The sequence below is a fragment of the Lacerta agilis genome, chromosome 1, assembly GCF_009819535.1.
Source record: "Lacerta agilis isolate rLacAgi1 chromosome 1, rLacAgi1.pri, whole genome shotgun sequence".
Taxonomy (NCBI): Eukaryota; Metazoa; Chordata; class Lepidosauria; order Squamata; family Lacertidae; genus Lacerta; species Lacerta agilis.
Window position 1 is genome coordinate 69,572,558 of NC_046312.1, and position 20,779 is coordinate 69,593,336.

At 39.4% G+C, this 20,779-nt stretch overlaps 1 protein-coding gene across 7 annotated transcripts in view; it reads right to left on the reverse strand.

The window, feature by feature from the left end:
• SOX6 (SRY-box transcription factor 6) overlaps positions 1-20,779 on the reverse strand; it is a 413,675-nt gene that overhangs the window by 320,947 nt on the left and 71,949 nt on the right. For 6 of the 7 annotated variants that reach the window (XM_033153469.1, XM_033153452.1, XM_033153460.1 and 3 more), the window contains one exon: positions 70-160. The exons of the other annotated variant lie outside the window; for it this stretch is intronic. The gene's annotated coding sequence lies outside the window, so the exon portion shown is untranslated. The remainder of the gene's footprint in view (positions 1-69; positions 161-20,779) is intronic. 7 annotated transcript variants of the gene reach the window in all.

The following is a 20,779-nucleotide window of genomic DNA, read 5'->3' on the forward strand; positions in this document are numbered from 1 at the left end:
ATATGGCAGGTGAGAAAAGCATTTCCCTTACCACTGATTAGAACATTTAGATGAGCATGCAGATGTTACCTGGCCCCGTCACAGGCTGCCTTTCTGCTCTAGCAGTATCTCGTGATAGGTGTCATCAGAGAAGAAGCCAGCAAGACAGCATCTAGTAGGTCTATTAAAAACAAAGACAGAAAACAAGTTGAAGGTACGCTTCCTTCACAGCTATTGACAATCAGCAGTGAAAATACTTATTTTGGCCTATCTTTAAGAGACAGAAAGCAGCTAGTTGGTTACATAAAAATGGCATTCCATAAACGTGTTATTATCCAAAATGGTTGGGAAATCGGGAATATTTTATTGTGTTAATTTCAGCCAGACAGCATCTACAGATCCATGTTCCAAGTCAGTTCCAGTAACGATACAATTTCAGTACTGATTTTATGAAGGCTTCTGACCATACTCTGTCCAAAGGTGTGTGATCCATAGGAACTACCATAGAGTTACTGCTATTGCCCTTTCGATACTTGGGGCAAACACAGGATTCTGAATATTATAAAATATTGATAAATTACACAGATTTCATACTTTTCAGCTAAATAGTAACCTCTAATGAGCCAATGAAATTAATCAATCTTTTCTAACTATTTTAACTGAGTAAAAAAAAAATGACAGCTGAAAAGAGTTATTAAAACTGATTTGTAAAAATATATTAGTAGTAGTATTACTACCACTACCATCACTAAGCACTTTTTTTTTACCTTATTCATTTTTAGAATGGTAAACTGGGGAATGGAGGGAGAGTAGTTGACTTGGACAAAGCAACCCAAGCATTATTACCATGCCTACACCCCAATATACCTAGATTTGAATAATTGTGAAATAATAGCAACCACAGGTTAATGGTTTAATCTACATGACTGCTTGACTAGTTGAACCTTTGGTCTAATCATCTAGATCTTCTTTTGTTCTCATTTTAATGGGAGAGTGTAAGGCATGCATTAAAGTGCTTAGTTGTGGCTTGATCACCCTCTAGTAGCATATGTCTTTTAAAAGTTGTTATCGTATGGAAGTGGTCATCTGTTTCCACCTTTACTCTCTTGAAGTCTTAATGGAACTTTCTCCACACTGAATCAATGTAGCTCCCTTATAGAATTCAGGCACTTACTCCCCAATATGGATCATTCTATTCCTTTTGTCAAAAAAAACCAAACCAAAACACCATTTAGTCTAAAGGAGTTCATATATCTTGCATGAGTTTTATTTTCATTTACAAAGTAAAGAAGTCAAAAATAAATTCTTGCATGCAGAAAGACACAGAAGTAGCTCATATATTTTGTAAGTTTGTGGTTGGTTTTTCAGACAGATCCTAAATGTAATATGTACACAGTTTTATTCATGTGCTTTCACTGAATGTTGTTAAACTGTCCAGCCTACAAGTCGGAACTATATGACATTGCAAAAGCTTTACTGTTTTTAGATGCCGAGCACTCTGTGATGTCTTCCATCTGGAGAGGAGTACAGGATTAAAATAAACATCAAATTGTGGAGATCACAAGGGGCAATTTGTCAGCAGGAAAAGGTAGAGAGGGATCAGTTACCACAGTGTATTGCTGCAGTGCCAGAATTGCAGCATCTTTTAGAGTTCATGGAGACAGTGTGCCTGACTAATGATCTTATTAGAGCACTACACAGTCAAAGAAAACAGGGCCTTAAGAAAAGATGGAGCAGAGAAAACATTGCAGGAAGTGTAAAATTATTACAGCAGAAATAATGTCTTGCTGCTATAATACACACACACTGCAATATCTAGAAGAGCTCAAAGGAGTGGTCACCAGAATGTGTGTTTGTGAAGATCCATGACAGGTCAACAAATCTCTTTCTAAAGAAATAATTATTCTTACAGAATGTCAACCCTTGCAAGGCAGAAACAGGACAGGTGCTGACATCCCCCCAAAATGCCATTTTTAATTCATCCACGTCTAACACTCTGGGGAGTATAATTCACCCTTATGAAATATCAGCCTGAGGTCGTGAGTGTCTTCTTTGGTTTAGGAATATTTCCACTGACCATGTCTTAAGAAAGAAAGGTGAGAAAAGGATGATAAATAGTCTCCAGTCTTACATAGTCCTCTGCCTCTGGCCACAAGTTCTCAAATAAAGGAAAAGGAAGAGTTCACATTGGTGATTTTAGGTTCAGGAGTATACTGGGAAATTATTCAGAACACAGTAGGGCAGCACTGCAGCACAGCACTATAGTAACTGGAGATCTGTGCAGCTATTTAACCAATGCATAAGCTCCTAACAGGCTGAGGATACCATGCACAACCCTCTCCCTGAAGGCACTGTGGTAGCATTAGTAGAAGTGCCAAGACAAGAGAGACCTTTTCCAATTAGTACACTAAACTGCGGATTGGCATCCAATTGCCTTGTAAAGGGTTCTGTTATGCCCTGCTAGTTTGTCAAGATCAGATCAATAGTCTCTATATTAAAATGTGTTTCCTAATTCGTAGAAGTTACTTCTTCATATTTGGCTATATTTTCAATATAGTAAAAAAGAAACTGCATAAAGGTACTTCAAACAAAAGTAAATTCACAGAGAAGATGCAATCTTACAACTGTTATTATATCATCTAGTAGCTTTTATGACTTCAATTAACTAGTCGCTTGTTCCAAGAACATTTAAATACTTACGATTTGATAACTATGGTTAATCTTCATTCAACCTAAGATTAGGCAGAGTAATTACATGTAAACAGGAAAATGAATTGAATAATACTCCCTGTTCCACTGTCGGACACTATATTGTGTATTGTACAGTATATACAATTAGCGTTATATTGCTAAGCTAAAAATATTGGTGAAGCTCTAAAAATGACTAACACTGCCTTTTTTAAATTAATGTCTTATTAGTTGGGTGAAGTACACTGACAAAGAATAATTTATGCTTATTCAAACTGCTCTCGACATCTTCAGGTGTTTCCAAATGAGCTCACAGAAGAGTGATTAAATGCATCTGATAACAAGCCACACATTGCTGAAATTACTTACCGCCTCATTTTATGATTAATTAAACATGTAGATTAAAGTTGCAAAAGAATTTAGATTAATGAGCAAGTTAAGTCTTGCTGATATAAGTGAATTGGGAATTGGATGCTCTGTGGAACTTTATAAACATGCATTTTATAATGAGTAAGACAAGGCTACATGTTGAATCCTGGCCACAAGGGCCTTTGACGATGCAGTCTTTTTTAACATGGTTTGACAGCTTTCAAATAACATTCTACTATAGGCTTTAAACTTTGTGCATTGCTGTAAAACATGAGACTACATAACTCATGTATTAGGAGTACAATTATTTCCAAGCTCTCCAAGGTAATGACCCCCTGTAGCAGCAGCTGTTCAGAAAAATTACAGGCTCAATTGTTATTTTAATCAGAGAGAGTTTAGTTGTTAAAAGCAGTTATGCAACTTGTAAAATTATATGACACCTCATCAGTGCTTTCTCTGCAGCATCCTTTAGCCAGAAAGAAAAAAGAAAGGAAAAGAAAAATATAAAGCACCACAGCTTGGGCTTATTAGTAAAGCTTGGTACTCAGTCATTCATAAAAAATTCAAAGCCATTTATTAGTGTGATTTCCGTGCAAGGCAAGGTAATGTTTAAATTTACGATGACTCTTATCAGCTCCATGAGTGTTTCAAAATATCTGCTGGGTTTGCTGAACATCCAATTTTTCTCTTTTAAGACCAGGTTTTCCTAATCCAAGTAGCTTAGTCAGTGTCAGAAAGCCAAGATGGACTTTATGGTTTTGCAGGGGAGAAACAACTCAGATTATTCACAGGAACCTAGCACACCACGTATAGCAATTCAGAGAAAAGAAGATGAAAAGCTTAACCTGTTAGTTAACATGGTACACTTGCCATACAATCTCCCATTTGTTACTGTATCTTGAGCTGATGCCACACAATGGACAGTGGCACTTAGGATGAATCTGTAAATCACAAGCCTGAGTAGCGCCAGACCTTTCAAATAGATCTGTCATGTAAGTTTCTGCACTAGGCTGTATGTTGTTCAGTAATAGCTTAATTGTACTCTAGAAAAGAAGGGAGAATTTATGTTTTCAAACACAGCTAACCAAGTGTTTGTCACAAAACAGGCCATGTGGACATAATTATCAAATACATGCTACGCAGACAGTGGCAAGTATCAAGTTATTTTAACAGCAGGCCTGGCAGCTTCAGTACTTTATAATCATTTGTTTATATAAGACCAAATACAAATATATACTTTGCCTCCAGAAGCTTCAGTTGTGATGCTGAATATGGGTTAGATCCAGAATTGCTCTTCCACAGAACTTAAAAGGACAGTGGCCCAGTAAAATGTTCAAGTGATACTCTAATAAATTTATAGGGTTGGATCTAACGGTCTCATTAGTAGAACCCCACTCATTGGATGCTCCTGTTGGAAGAAGCAGGGAAGCAATTTTCACTAATTCTTCCTTTCCCCTGCAGCCTTCGCATCACCTTCCATGTTGTTTCAGAACGTCCACTAACCCTCGGAAGCAGCTTTTCAGGGGCCACAGGGCAGATAGGAGAATTGGCAAAAACCACCTGTCCCCTTCCAACAGAAGCATCCCAATAGTGGAGTTTTGCTGAAGGAATCTCTGAATCCAATCCTGCTTAGAAGTTGAGGATAAAACATTTTACTAGGTCACTTTCCTTTAACATATAGTTAACATTAAGGAGATATTTTTATTCGTTCATATTTTTAAGTATATGCCTCTTTTAAATAATGCCAGAACTGTCTTCTTAAATGACTGCTTTGCTAAGATCTGGAAATTATCTTAGCAAATGTTTTAGGTGTCAATTTCCATATTATGGTTTCATATAAAAATGTCTTCCCTCCTTTAACCAAGCTTGGCTGTATCATTCCAGAAGAATAATTGTATTTGGGTATATTTTCATCCAAACATTTCAAGGCACATTTTTCAGGCAGGAGAAACCATGCCAGTATGCCATTCTGATGTTACAGGACAGAATATTCTTATATACAACTACAGAACCCTGTGTGCTAAATATAAACTTATGAATCAGCTTTTAAACTCTGCTGATTATTTAATCAATTCTCTTTCCTAAAAACATCTCCTTCCCACCCAGGGGCAGTATACTTCATGAATCTCCCCCTGCCATCCAGATAAAAGAAGAAGAGAGAGAAGGAGCAATTTACAGACTGTCCTTCAATTGCCTTCAGATGTTCTAAAGAAGTAGCCAATGAGGAAACACAAGTGAGATGTGCTTCCAATATAATGCTCAAAAAGGAACTTGCATGGTGGGTGGGATATGCAAGCTCTGGGCATCGTAACAATTGTACTGCATCGCACTAATGTGAAAAGGAAGGGTGTGCAAACCTTCTGATTTAGTTCAGATGCTGTTACTTGATTTTATATTCAGGTTGAACTTACGGTTTGTCATTTTGATTGTTTTTTAAGGATTGACAACTTTGGTAGAAATGCAATCAAAATTGCCAGGTCTGAACTTTCGCTCTTTGGAATTCTGCTGTGTAACACTGTGCATACCCCATTAATCAACCAACCAACCAACCAATTAATTAAATTAATATACCACCCTTCATCTGAATATCCCAGGACAGTTTACAATATAAAAACACAAAAATATATAACATATTAACAAAAACAATACCCCCCACACACCCTGCTTTAGAGGAATGAAAGAAAACAGGGTTATTTTGCAGATAACAAAACAGCCCATCAATGGACCTTTCTCTTAATCTTGTTTTACTGATGGAACAGAGGGGGGACTAAAAATGTTCATCCATTTTGAGCGAGGGCAGAAAATTTTGCTCTTACTTTGACTTCTCCCCCCCCCCTTAGGTCCACATGCTACTTACATTATCCCTGGTGGAATTGCTTTGGGAGGGGATCCCTGATAATGCCGATAAAATTGCAAAACAGGGAAAGATACAGGTGCAAATATGGAGGAGTGCATGAAAAAGGGTTGAGGGATTTCAAAACTTTTATCATGCCCAAACCTCCTCCAGCCTCTCTCTCTCTCTCTCTCTCTCACACACACACACACACACACACACCCACACACCCACACACCCACACCCCCACACACACCCCCTACCTCAGTTTTGGGAGCAAAAAACCCCTAATAATTTTTGTATGTTCAGGAGGAGAACAAAGGAAAGCTGACTTGAGTGCTTACCACACCAATATCTCCCTTCTTCTGGGAAGCTAGCACATGAGGCAGAAACTGTATTGCCTTGTGTTCTCCTTAATTGCAAGGTTTATGCATGGAGGGAGATTTTTAAGATGAAAGAGAACTTAAAATCACCTATGTGAATATTGAGAAAATATAGTTTTATTCCTGTATAGCTAAAGTTACTATGATTCAAATCGAGTCATTTTTTTAAAATATAGTTCTATGAAGATTCAGCATATATGGTAATTTGATAGCACTGTGCATCTGAAAAGGTATCATGCAACCAGAACAGGTATTTCCTAAATGTCCCATGTGGGTCATTTAAATACTCTAACCATTTGGCGAGATAAGGAATCATTCTGGCTTCTTCACATGCTGTTTATGAATGACCAATAGAAGAAATATGTATTTCCTGTCACACTTCCACTTGGTTATTATTTACCCAAAAAAATGCATTGTTTCCTGTTAACTGAACATATGACTGCAATGTAATTCATTCCCACCTTCCTTCCATGCTTTTCCAACATTCTTGGAATTCTGTCTGAAGGAGTTATTAAAAATAGTACAAGAGAGAAATAAAGTCTAATACAGACAAATAACATAGCCAAAATAATGGTCCAATTAATCAACAAAATTATGACATCTCCCAACTCTGTTGCCCTTTCAACAGAGAACAGCACTGAATGCCTAAAAAGGCCCTGCAAGACTTGCAAGTTATTTTAAAGGAATGGCATAAAAATTACTGTCCGGAGAGCTGCCTGGGAAAAAAACCCATGCAATAAAGCAGCATAACAGAAATGAACAAATTTTTTCCAGTTAGCAAAATTATTATTTTAAGAGTGGTCTATTTTCAATTATTTGCCAGCTACATAGCAATTTAGTTAAGAAAGAAAGAAACCATTAACATAAAAAAGGAAACTGCACCAAGAACTATAACAACAGTCTTATTCTGGAGATTGGCCAATGGAAAATATTGTTAATTGGCATGTTTCTTTCCTCTCAGAAAGCTTTATAGAAATCCCTCTCCTACAAGAGGACATATTTCTGCAGATGGAGAAGGGGACAGTTTATAAACTATCAGGCGATTACAAGGAAAGAAGGATCAGCATTTAGCCAGTCTTCAAGAAGATAGTTTTAAACACTTTAAAATGGAGCCTATGGAATTACATGAAATACAACTTTTATTTACCATCATTTACCAGGGAGATCCATGTACAAATGTACAATCAAAGCAATTATTAACAAGAACAGTAAGAGGTTCTGCTACTGTCCCAGTTAATCAAAGGCTCAAAAAGCGATTGCTCTGGAGTAAGTACGCACAGGTTGCCTGCATAAATCTTTTTATTGCATAGCTGTTACGTTAGGAGCCTCATACCAAGCATTCTAAGAAACCAAAAAATCTGTGAAGCTTTGAAATCAGTGGTTAAAATTGGTGCAGTTTTGAAAGGTTCGGTCTGCCATCATGTCCAACTATATCCAAACAGAGATGAAAACATGCTGCTTGATATTAGGAACCATCATGAAAATATTGGCTGAAATATCTTAAGGGATGTACAAATGTATAACAAACAAACTTTGTAAAATATATGTTATTTATAAAAATAAATAATTTCCAAGCCTTCAAAACATTCATTCTTGAGATTTGCCATTGAACTCAGTTGGGTTACTACATAAGAGTTCTTGGAACTGTAATGCTTCTGGGATAGCTGCCCTTTGCCTTTCAGGAAAAAATGGGTATCATTATTTATCTTTCTTTTTTAAATAATCTTTTAAAGTACATAAAAGATATTCCATTTAAAATATTATAGATCAACATAATTTTTGAACTGTGCCAAGCAATCTAAAATAGAAACAAAATGTGACGACGTGAAATTTTATACTGTACATTCATGAGACACATATGCAATATGACTAAATGATAGGTCTGGTCACTTATTCACAACTGTACTTAACTATTCCTAATGCTATTTCAAATACAATCAATGTCCATCTCATGAGAGAACTAACAATTTGGCCCTTGGCATTCACCTTCCATCATAAATAATGTACAGCTGGAGTACTCAAGATGCAGAGATGTATTTTCCATCTCACTGCCCTCTCTGATAGGCTGTAGCAACTATGGTACATACTCTGTGTGCAATAGATCCCAGGTTCTATCCATAGCATCCCTATGCACAACTGAGAAAGACTCCTATTCAGAATAATGCTGAGCCACTGCCAGTCAGTGCAGGTAATGCTGTATTACATGAAACAATGGTCTGACTCAGTATAAAGCTGCTTCCCAAGTTCCCAAATAAAGGAATCCGGAATGGGATTGTGGAATTGAAGGCACAGGACTTTTCAGATAGCAATTGGCTTTATTCTCCATGCCTGGGGTCACTGGGGCAGGGGAAAGTGTGTCATTGTCCCCATAGGAATTCCTGCCATTTTGATGATTCTAGGCCCCAAGGCACCTTACAATCAGATTTTTAAACCATCAGTCATAAGCAATCAATGAAACAAGACTAAGAGAGAGAAAAGATAAACACCATCAAAAGCATCATATTTCTGAGTGCTACTGATAAAAATTAAAGGCTGGCAAAGATTTTTATTCACCTAGGCAGATTATGAAGGCTTTCAGTAGCTTCTGAAACACCAGTAAAATAGGAATCCAACAAACATACCAGTCCCCAAGTTACCCAGACACTTAAATGACAAGAGAAGCACTATGAATTGTACTTGGGGCACCTCCAAACTGTCACTATTTTGCAAGAGGGGTTCAAGTATATGCTGTAATTTTAGATTTGCGCAATTAAAGTGTATTAAAGCGCTCTACTGCCATAGCGCAGCAAATGCACTTTAAGATGTAGAAACACCCTGCAAGCAAATCAGGATGAATGTTCAATAAATAAGAGAGAATTAAAATCCCAGTTAGAAAATGCATTAAAAAGTATGGAATGAACTAATGGGAGGATGTATAAACAACTCACAAGCAAATCAGGATAATTTGCCACAGTATTTTGAATTCGATACGTTCTCTGAATGTATAGGTCATATATAACACTAGTGCAACTTAGAGGTTACTATAGATGGAAAACTGTAGCAAGATCAGCCTGTTTCAGGAAGAACAAAAACACTAGTCTTCCAACACCACCTCTGGAATCAATGAGCAAAGTAAGAACAGAACCACTGGAGCATGGAAACAAGGATAGGTTGGTCAATGATATTAAAAACACTGCATTGTTTCTCTTCCAGCTAAGATTGTCCATCAAGACAACCAAAGCTGTACAATTTCAGTTCCAAAAACCAGACTGAAATGGATCCAAGTAATCTTTCTTTATTCAGGGATGTCTGGAGTTGGGCTACCAATGCTCATTCAAGCACTAAAAGGGAAGGTTATAAATGAGACAATATTTGGAAAAATCAGTAGAGTCCAAGGGATGCTTCTTAAGGAGTAGCTTTGACCATCCCCTCTCCCAAAGAAGAATTGACCACCTCTTGGGCCCAGCTGGTCACTCCCTTTAGCCAAGAAGAACAAAAGTTGAGTACACAAGTGGTACACCACATTTCTCCAACATCCTATCCATTCCTCAAACCACAACAACTGAAAATCATCCAAGCAAAAGTACACAGAGGAGCAAAGAACTGTACTGAAACAAACTAGCATCCAAGTTGGAGCAGATGCAAGCAATTTTATCTGCCAAATGCTGTGTAAATATATCACAATGGGCTACCAAGGGTTCCAGCAAACTGTTCTGGAAATGCAAATGAAGAAAGCTCTGCTGGATGGCAATGAGCAGATGCAATGGTGGTATAAAAATAGTCCCTCTTTGCTGCCATCATCACCATGAAATAGGCTCTAAAATTGTATTGTATCCTGTGTCTTGTAATGCTCACTGAGCTGTTTGTCATGTGTGTTCTACCCATCATTCCTGTGGTTCAGAAGCATCGCTGCCTTCAACTGTCCCTAGAAATAAAAACCCACAGAACCACAACATCTAACCTGAGACCTCACCACCTCCACCACCACAAGAAGCCTGAGAAGATCTACAGTCCATCTCATATGCACAACACTAAGTTTAAACTGTTGAAAATGCAGTTCTTTCCTTGAAGAGGGAATGGAATTCTGTCAGCTGACAGCAGATATTAAGAACTACAGATCCAGATGTCAAATCTGGCCTTCCGGCCCTTTTTATTTGGGCCTTGGGACTCTCCCCGGGCTATGTCCTCCTGCTGTTATTCCCCTTCACCATGTGACAGACCTCAATGGCCCTGGTCTGTGCTCTCCTCAAGTGTTTTGGCCAGGCTGAAATATGTCTGTGATAATGCTTCTTGGTTGCATGGATGGAAGATAGAGGGGTGAGTGGGTGTGGGTGGGTGTAGTGGCATAGAGTGGCTTCAATATACCCTACCATGCAAAAAGGAGTCACATCTGCTGTGCTTCCTATTTCTGAGTCCAGCTGTACCCACAAGGGAATGTGGCCCTCTGGCTGAAAAAGGTTATCCACTGCTAGCATGCAGCAATTCTGCCCCACTTCCACCCCACCCCAAATCATTGAAACTGTACTGGTGCTACATAAGGAACTTGGAAGGACACAACAGACAGGCCAAGGTTACCTGTATCATCAATTTTATTATTTGAATAAAACAATCCATTTTAATGTGGTTGGTTTTCTATGTGGAAAAAAATCATGTGGTATGTTGGAGGACATTGTTGCAGTGACAGCAAAATTTGCCCTTAAAGTCCATAGGACACAAGGCCACTGCCGCAATGAAAGACATTTTGCTTGTTTACTATATCTATCACCAATCCAACAGCATGGCAAATTTGGTTAAACATGAAACTCATTTGTGCAACATTTACGATGAAAGAAGGCTACACTTCAGATTACACACACATTAGGAAGTTGTGTTATTATAAGTACTAAAATCACTTATCTGACTTTTCTCTCATCCAGTTTCCAAATCTGTCTAATTCAAATAAAAAAATAACCAGCAGACAGCAACTCAGAATCAACAACTGAAAATAAGATCATTGTGATGTACATCACCCACAATGCCAGCAGGATGTACATTTGTTGTTGTTCAGTCATTTAGTCATGTTCAACTCTTCATGACCCCATGGACCAAAGCATGCCAGGTCCATGGGGTCATGAAGAGTCGGACACGACTAAACAACTAAACAACAACAAATGTACATCTTGCTAGCATTGTGGGTATTCAGCATTAAACGAGAATATATTCCTGTCAGATGAACAAGCACAGGGTGTTCCTCTTAACACAGGACTGACACATGGGGCTGTCCAGATTCCACTCTTGATGTGACTGGGCTTCAGGGTACCTCAGTGCCAATTTGGCAATCTGCATAAACATGAGACTTTGTTTAGATGGTAGAGGTTACATCATAAGTACAGATTTACCTGAGCCTGGGGGGGGGGGGAAAGCCAGTATAAAATCAGGAGCCAGCTGCCAGACTATTGTCTTTCTAGCCTGCCATAGGCTAAATGCAAACTGGAATAAAAATATGAACCATATACTATGAATAACTTTCATTATTCTACTTAATTCATTTGTGTAAATGCATAAAACTGGTGGATTTTGTATGTGGGGCATCATAACTGGTAGATGATGTATATGGCACCCTGCTGTTCTCATCCATGGGAAATTGCTACTAGGTTTTGTTTTTGTTTTCAGACAACTGTTGGAAATTTAAGCCAGCCTTCACCAATCTGATGCACTCCAGATATTTAACTACTACTCCCATCAGCCACAGACAGCAATGAGAGTTATAGTCCAAAACATCTGGAGGAAATCAGGTTGGCAAAGGCTGCTTTAAGCACAGGAGGAATAAGTAAACTAATGTAAAGATGCACCTAGAGTACCTTATATCTCTCAATTTAAGTATTCTAAGCAAGCAGCCAGCAACAGATATTTCTGGTAGCCCAGGCCACTAAGTATTTCTCACTAGGTAGAATATTAGTTATTTTAGTTAATTTACTTTCCTTTTTATTTGATGGATTCTGTCACCACTTCTTCCAGGTCATTCAATCACCTGGTCTCATTATTCAGCCTTAACTGTATCAAGAGGATATAAAGGAAACTTGAGTGTAATAAACATGATTGTTGATCTGATAAACACCAAACTGAAGGGTCACTAGCACACACAAGCATATGGGATAGCCATCCCATCTTGCTAAGTAATTTTTTTAAAAAGCCACCACAAACACCACACCCATCTATGTAACTACATAAATGCTACCCAATTGCCTGTGGCATGGCGGGGGGGGGCAACTATTTGAGGAAAACCATCCCCTCCCTCCACCCTGAACTCACAAAAGTGACTTCACATATCTTTGGAACTTGGCCAATATTATTTTGTGCGTATCTTGTTGAATTTATGCGCGTGACTGCCCCTCCTTGTACTGTACCATCTCTCCTAGTCTTGATATATTCTCCTTGTTTGCTACTCATCCTGCAGCAAAGCTCTTGCCTCCCAAGAATGAGAGAGAGATTAAATGTGGCAGAAGGCCAATTCCTAGGCTAAATCCTTTCAAAGGGGAGGAAACTGCTTGAGCTTGTCCACTGGACCTGAAAAGTCATAGGAGAGCAAAGGCACGCGGGGGGGGGGGGGGGGGAAGAGGAGAGAGAAAGTCGAAAGTTTCTTGTCTGCAGATTCATCACAACTGCTCTAATTCATTATTCAGCACTTTCACTAGAGCTTGCTCAAGAACAGAATAGCTATTTGTCTCTTCCATCTAATATGTCCCTAAAACCTTTTTAAACACTTCCTTGTTAATATAATGGCAGACTGGAGTTTCCTGAGAAAATGTTCACTTGTCTAGAGTCTCTATCTCTCAGACACTCAAGACTTTATTCTTCTTTAGCCTACAGGGCACTCTTTTTCCCCTCTGAAGATGATGGAGAGGCACTCCACAAACTGCACAGGCAATAGGTTGCTGCTAGCAGAAACTGAACAAACACTTCCCTTGTTTTTTCAGTGGTTACTGGATAAATGCTGATATTCTCACAAAGGTGATTTTAATCTACGAAGTCATTGCTGGCACTCTTAGAAGAAGAAAAAGACAATTAAGCACTCATTTGTACAATGATAGCACTCATAATACCATTTAAATTTTAATAAATTTCATTAAGACTAATCCTCAGTAACAAAAGCCAGCTAAGCAGCAAAGGTCTGTTATGTCAGAATAGGTAACCTTGTCTATCAAAGTGTCATTGTCATTGTAGCTAAAAAGAGGCATGGGAAAGCAGTGGCCTCACCCTTGGGAAATTGGCAGACTTATTTATTCAGTTTCAACCTGAACTTTTCTTATGAGTGGAAATCTTATATTTAAAAAATAAAACTGTCTCGAAAATCTTATTGTCTTCCTAGACAAGAACAATAAAAAGTTTCAGAAGGCTTCTGAACCAATAACAGCAGCAGTCAGAGCCGTCTCATCCATAGGGGCTGGTGGCGCGGTGCCCGTCGGCATACCGGGCGCCCCCTCCCCAACCCGCCCCCGCCCCCGCAGGTGGGCGGGCGGGCGCTCGCGCGCCGGCGGGCGGATTGCAAGCCAGCTGCCCTCGCCTCCCCAAGCCCGAGCTGGAGCGCTGGAAAGGCGCGCAAAGCCCAGCGCCGCTCCAGCGCCACGCCCCTCATCCCCCGCTCGCCCACCCCCCTCCTTAGGGGCGGCCAGAGCGGGAGGGAGGCGAGCGGAGAGGCCGATCCCTCTTCCCTCTAAGACACAGCTCTTCCCCCTGCACATAGCTGCAGTGTGCAGCTTTCCTGCCTCTGCCTCAGGGTCTTACTGCCCACCCACTTGTCTTGTGTTTTCGGTTGCTGTGTTTGCTCAGATCGCGGCTAGGAATGAATTAGCAGCCGTGTCCTTTCCCCTTCCGTTGCTCAGCGTTTGCCGCGGCAGCAACTGACAGCTGCCTCCTCCTCCTCTTCGTGCTGAGAGAGAGAGCGTGCTGGCTTGGGGGGCGGGCGATAACTTTTGCTTTCCTTTCCTCCCTCCCCTTAAACCCCGCTCCTGCATCGTCTGACCTTCCAGACTCATCCTGGGGAGTCTGGCAAAAAGTTCTAGCCGATCCCTCAGCCCGTGGGCTCCTTACTGCTTCTCCTTTGGAGCCATCTGGGTAGCAGGAGTATATGGTGGGGAGGGTGCTGGACGGATCTTTACACCCCACACCTCATATGCTAAAGATGGTCCTGGCTGGGTTGACAACTCTGGAAAAGGGGGGGGGGCGCCGGAGGAATCTTTGAACCAGGGCGCTAGATAAGCTTAAGACGGCCCTGGCAGCAGTAGTAGTAATAGTTAATTTTATTTTAATACCTAACTTGGATAGTCCTTACCTATCAGTTTGGAAGTGCAATAGTGCCTTTCAAAAACATGGTACTAGTTTTTCTGTGCTCAGGAGAAGTATTTAGATTAAAACACAACTTTCTAAATAAAAATAAAAAACCAGGGTGACAAGGACCTTTCATTTCCACGACTACCAGAATATTAGACATGTCCATTCAAGTGGGGGTAGGGACAGGGAATTGGCTTGCTTGAGCCCATTGAGGTTTATAGTATGGGAATCAGGTATAACAATGGGGTATGCACTGCATTAAACACGCCCCCCCCCCATCCCATGGTAGGGAGCTTTTCAGGAGGGAGGAAAGAAAAGGGGTACATTTTCCCTTTCTCAAGAAAATGTTGCATATATAGCAATAAATCTCTCAGGTTTGGGGTGGGTAGTCAGTCTCATGCCCAAGCCTTTGAATGTTTTATATTGTGCAGCAACAGAAGGTTTTAGAAGGAAAGGAAAGAAGGGTGTTCCCCCCCCCCCCTTGAAATCTTCCCAGCATGAACCGTAAACAGCAGTACAAGGATCCTATCACAGACTGCCTGGATCCCTGAAAAGGAACAGTTCTTTTTGGGGCTGAGAATCAGAATTGTAGAGTTAGAAGGGATACCAATGGTCATCTAGTCCAACCCCCTACAATGCAGGAATTTCAACTAGGTCATACATGTCAGGTGGACCTCCAACCCATGCTTATAATCCTCCAACGAAAGAGAGTCCACTACCTCTCGTGGGAGTCGGTTCCATTGTTGAACAGCTTTACTGTCAGGAAGTTATTCCTGATGTTTAGTCGGAATCTCCTTTCTTGTAACTTGAATCTATTGGTTCAAGGTCCTAGCCTCCAGAGCAGGAGAAAACAAGCTTGCTCCATCCTCCATGTAACAGCCCATGTATCATATCCCCTCTCAGTTTCCTCTTTTCCAGGCTAAACATACCCAGCTCCTTCAAGCACTTCTTATAAGGCTTGGTTTCCAGACCCTTTATCATCTTGGTTGCCCTCCTCTGCACACGTTCCAGCTTGTCAATATCCTTCTTAAATTGTGCTGCATAGAACTGGACAGTGGTGTGGTCTGACCAAGGCAGAACAGTGTGGGACCATGCTCCCTTACATAATTCTGAATGCAAGTGTATTATGCAAGTTACTTGGTATGGAATATGCTAGAACAGCCTTCCCCAGGCTTGAGTTCCCGGATGTGGTGGGCTCCAACTCCCACCATCACCAGCCAACATGGCCAATGTCAAGGATAATGGGGCATGTGATTACGGAAGGCTGCAATAGAACATGAAGAAGAAGCATGCGCAAACAGAGGTGAACACAGCTTCCACCCAAGCCAAATAATTCAGCACAGTGCCCAGTTTTTTCTCTACTTTTTCTCTTGTACTCTAGGAAGGGGGGGGGGATTCTGACATATGTATTGTGACAAGTCCTTGCTTGTGTCATGTGCTGCCCTCACATATTAGAGAGGATCAGGCATCATCCCCATGCAGTATAATAAGATCAATTTCCGCACTGGATTGGTCTCAACATGATTTGCCAATTCCCAGTGCACAAGTTTACTTTAATTCTATACACGTAAACAAATCTATATTTCCTCGTCAGCACGCTCAAATTAAAAGGAGCACCTTAAAGGTTTTACACCACAATACTTAAAAGAGTAATTTGTAGGCACAACAGTACAAAATCAGGTATTTGGATTTGTTCCCAGCCAGTCTCAGACACTTAATCTTGAGGATAGTTTCTCTTTTCCATTTGTGCATGTGACTCTTATTAAACATTTGATGTTAATCAAGTATTTACAGAGAAGAAAAGGCATCCCTCACTTTTCAGTATTCAATGCTGAACCACTAAGAAAGCAGCTGTTGTCAGTGGTGTGCACGTTTTATTGGCAACCCTTAAACAACTGCCCTCTAGCTATGTACAGTATCAGATCTCAAGTCAAGAAGGTCTTTCCCCCGCCCTATCTGCAAAGGGTGTTGAATCATTTTTATGTTGACTCTGGCTTTAGCCTCACTCTACCTTCACTATAGTAGTAAATTCAGCTTTACTACAGTACTATAAAGATGTGAAAGTACTGTAATAACCTCTTTATAAAAATAAGCTGTTAGCATTGTAGTGTTCAGTTTAGAAAACTCTAAAAAGAATACCGATGAAAAAATGTTAATGGTAGTTTGTTGCATGCCCAAAAGGGATAATATAATTCTTTTTTTCTCTTTTCCTTTTTTGTTAGACCATGTAAATTGTGTTGTCCTTGAGGTATCTATGAGATTACAAAAACAGCCCTGAGAAGACAACCTGAATATCACTGCAGCAACTAGCATTTTACACATATTATTATTACTTTCCTGACCCTGATGATTCCTTGCAAAGCATTGTTTAGAGATCCATGTAATCCTTAAGCACAGGTGTAATTCCAGTTACAGTGGTACCTCGTGTTACGTACGCAATCCGTTCCGGATCGCGCTATGTAACACGGGCGTGCTTAACACGAACGCCCCCCCCAAAGGAAGTTCGCACATTTTTGCGCTTCTGCGCATGCGCGAAGTACACAGAACACTTCTGTGCACCTGTGCGCAATCTGGGGAGGACATCCGGGTTGCGGAGGTCCGTAAGTTGAATGTACGCAACACGGAGCGTATGCAACTCAAGGTATGACTGTACCTGGACTGAAGCAGATACTTCAAATTACAAATGCCAGACTACCAATCCGAATCCTGTGCTCGTTTAACCAGAAGTATGGCTCACTTTGTTCATTGGGGCTTAACTTTACCTTTTACTAAATGTGCTTATGTTTGGCTAGATCACAGGATGTTTCTGGACCATTGTTTTATTTTTGCTTACTTCAGATTATGACCAGTATTAAGTGTCTTTCAGTGATAATTTGTATGGAAGCATTAACATTACAGGTATTTACCTTTTTTTAGAGCTGTGTGTCTATGCCCTCTACCCTACTCCTTTGTGGTACTTATGAAAATGTTTTTAGATTCGGCAAAGAATCTACAGACACAATTGTCATATCCCCAAGGGGTGTGTGTGTCTTTCTCCTCCAGTAAAATAGCATGTTGTCACTGAATAATGGTATCCGCTACCTCCAATATCCAGGCAATGTGGCAAATGCAAAAAAAAAGGATGCAAGAGACTTATAAACAATGGTTCTCATACATTCAAGCATCCAGTCAAAAGCACTGACAAGAAACCATCACAAAGCTCACCAAGACCAAGATGGTAAATTACAAAAGCCTATTTATGTAGCTTATTCTTTCATTCTGGTAAAACACAACCATAAGCAACTGAGGAGTCCATTTATATTTTTAATTTTGTTCCCCAGGAATCCAGGAGGTTAAAAAGGTGGCCGCAGAAGAACTCCCCAATACAAGGAAGGGGTGGTGCTGAACACTCCCCTCACAAATTCTAGTCTCTATACCTACATAAGAGTTCAAAGCTTAGATGATCCTGTGCCTGCATATACTGGCATGCCTGACATTTAAAACTATGAAATACCAACCTATTTTGAAATTGTCCAAATCATTAGTTGTGGAATTTTCCTAGCACTTTATGAATACCCCTGTTAATTGAGCAATTAACTTGAAACTGCAGAATGTGCTGTGATGGCATGATATGATATAAGCCATGTAAAAGAAGAAGCAGCCAAGCAACTCAGTATGTTGAAAGATATTAATGAAGTGGCAAAATCTGCCAGAGAAAAAATATAATAATGGATGATTTCAACAACCCCGATATTAACTGGCTGAATGACACATCTGTACATGGTTTGGAGAAGCAGCTTACTGATACTATAAATGGCTTCTTTTTGGAACAATCTCACTCTAGAATATGGGGGGGACTGGGTTTAACTTCTTCAATGGTAGCCAAGTACATCTATACTGTTAGGTACAGAGGACACAAAATTTTGCAATTAAAACTTAAAAAGTGCCCTATCCAATAGTGAATACTGAACATAAGGCAAAGGCAGGTGGGAAGACAAACTGTATAAAATAGGATTACTCAGTTTAAGAGACTCGAGAAAGTTAAGAAGCCACTTTTGATGATGCAGCAGTATATGACTCTAGTAAAAGCATCAAATATGCAGCCGGATTGTTCTGAAAATAGTTGGAAACATGACAAACAGCAAGGAGATTTTTATCACCATTGCTAGCATGGTAAACAAGTGATGAGATTTTGGAAATAAATTGTAGCAGCAATAAGCACAATTCTTAATGAGAAACAATAACTAGATCCTATAAAACACAAACCTTCACACATTCCAAATTCAGTGGACTGGATTAACTCAGCTCCAGTGTTTGAAATACACTGCTTTCCCCTTAGATCTAAAAAAATCATTTCAATTAAATTGCCTGATTACACACACACTTACACTTTTAACCTGGCATCTAAAAAAGAACACTGTAGGTGCCAGACAAATTTCCCTGGAGAGGGAATTCCAAAATCTGGGAAGCACTCATGAAAAAGTCCTCTCCCTTTTTGGCACCCCCTTCAGTTTTGCAACTCTCGAGAAAGGCCTCTGTGGAAGATCTGAATTCCCATGCAGGCTGATATGATAGAAGGCATCCTTAAGGTATCCAAGTCAGGTATGCATTTCAGATAATAGGTGGCCTATTTTATATGAGTGTGGTAGCTAGAATTGTTTACATAAAGTATTGGAAAATCAATCAGATGATCATAGAATATGTGTAAAATTATGGGATATGGCCATTCTGAATAAAGCAAAGTCGATTCCCTAAAGGTAACTTGTGTGCACTTGTATCTTTACATAGCCACCCAAAGCACCATCCATGTTAAGTAATAAGGGATTTGAAATATATTTCAGGCTAACTTTGGAGTCGCAAGTCAAAAAAAAATTAGAAGAGAAAAACTATGAGCATCTGTATATACCAGTAGGCTACATAAATAAACTATTATTTTTTTTTTGTTTCCTTAGTTTATTCTTGTAACATGTTTGTTACATCTTATTTGCATTATGTAATGATATAATGGCTGCATATATGTATTTATTATATTCTCCCCAATCTTGTTTTAAGCTCAAGAAGTATTAAACATTAAAAAGAAAGTACAATTTTTGTTATTTTTGTTAAAAATAAAATTAGATAAAACGTGTGTGTGCAGCCAATGCAACACTTCATCACTAATTATAACAAAATTACAAAGACAAGCAAAAAGAACTAAAAAGAGATGTAACAATTTACATAACCCTTATTGTGTAAAAGAACCATCACATTATTTCATTTTCCCTAATTTTTTATTTACCCTACCAAATATAAGATGAAGATTCACAGTCTGATATTTTACCAAGAAACCATTTATAATTCAAATGTCTACACCTACATTGGATGTACGTGAATTACCAAAAGCAATTTATTTATTTTAAGAAATTCGTAATGTAGGAAGAAACGGATTGCCACTCATTGCAGATTGCTTGTCATTCCAAAATATTTTGAACTGTTTTCAGATTTGCACACATTCCCTAGCCAACCCAAATGACCCAAATAAAATTAGTTCAAACCTGCCATATTCCATAGTTTGGCACACATTCTCTGAATCACAGTATCTTTGTTTGTTTTTCAAGCTTCCCCCCCCCCCCAAAAAAAATTCCAACAGATTGGTGTGGAGGTGGGGGTGACCAAAAAAATACAAGTTGAATTAGGGGAGGAAGCAAGTTCAGGGGCAAGCACTTGATGTAGTATTACTGCAGGAACAACAAAATAAAAAATAAAAAAAAATCCTTCCAGTAGCACCTTAGAGACCAACTAAGTTTGTTCTTGGTATGAGCTTTCGTGTGCATGCACACTTCTTCTTTTGTTTTGACTATGGCAGACCAACACGGCTACCTACCTGTAACTGTAGGAACAACGTACAACATAACAAAGAAATAGAGTAAGTTTCTCTAACAGATAAAGAAAACAAAACTGACTATAAAGATTCATGTCCACATGAAACCTGGTAATGAAAATAAAGAAACTGATAAATCGCTCTTCTTTTAAGCTCCAGAAACAAAGCTTGCGTACATCTGAACGGGCAGGTTTCTGCACAATCTGTTACAGTGTACTGTATACATGGGGAAGTTGTACAGTTACTGCACCTTTCAAATAAAGTATGCCAGAGTGGCTTTCACACAATAAAAATAAATTTAAGAATGTATCTACAATACAAATACAATATAAATATAAATATACTAGTATAACATACAAAATTTAAACAGTTGGTCAAAGCAGAATAAAACTAGGGTCT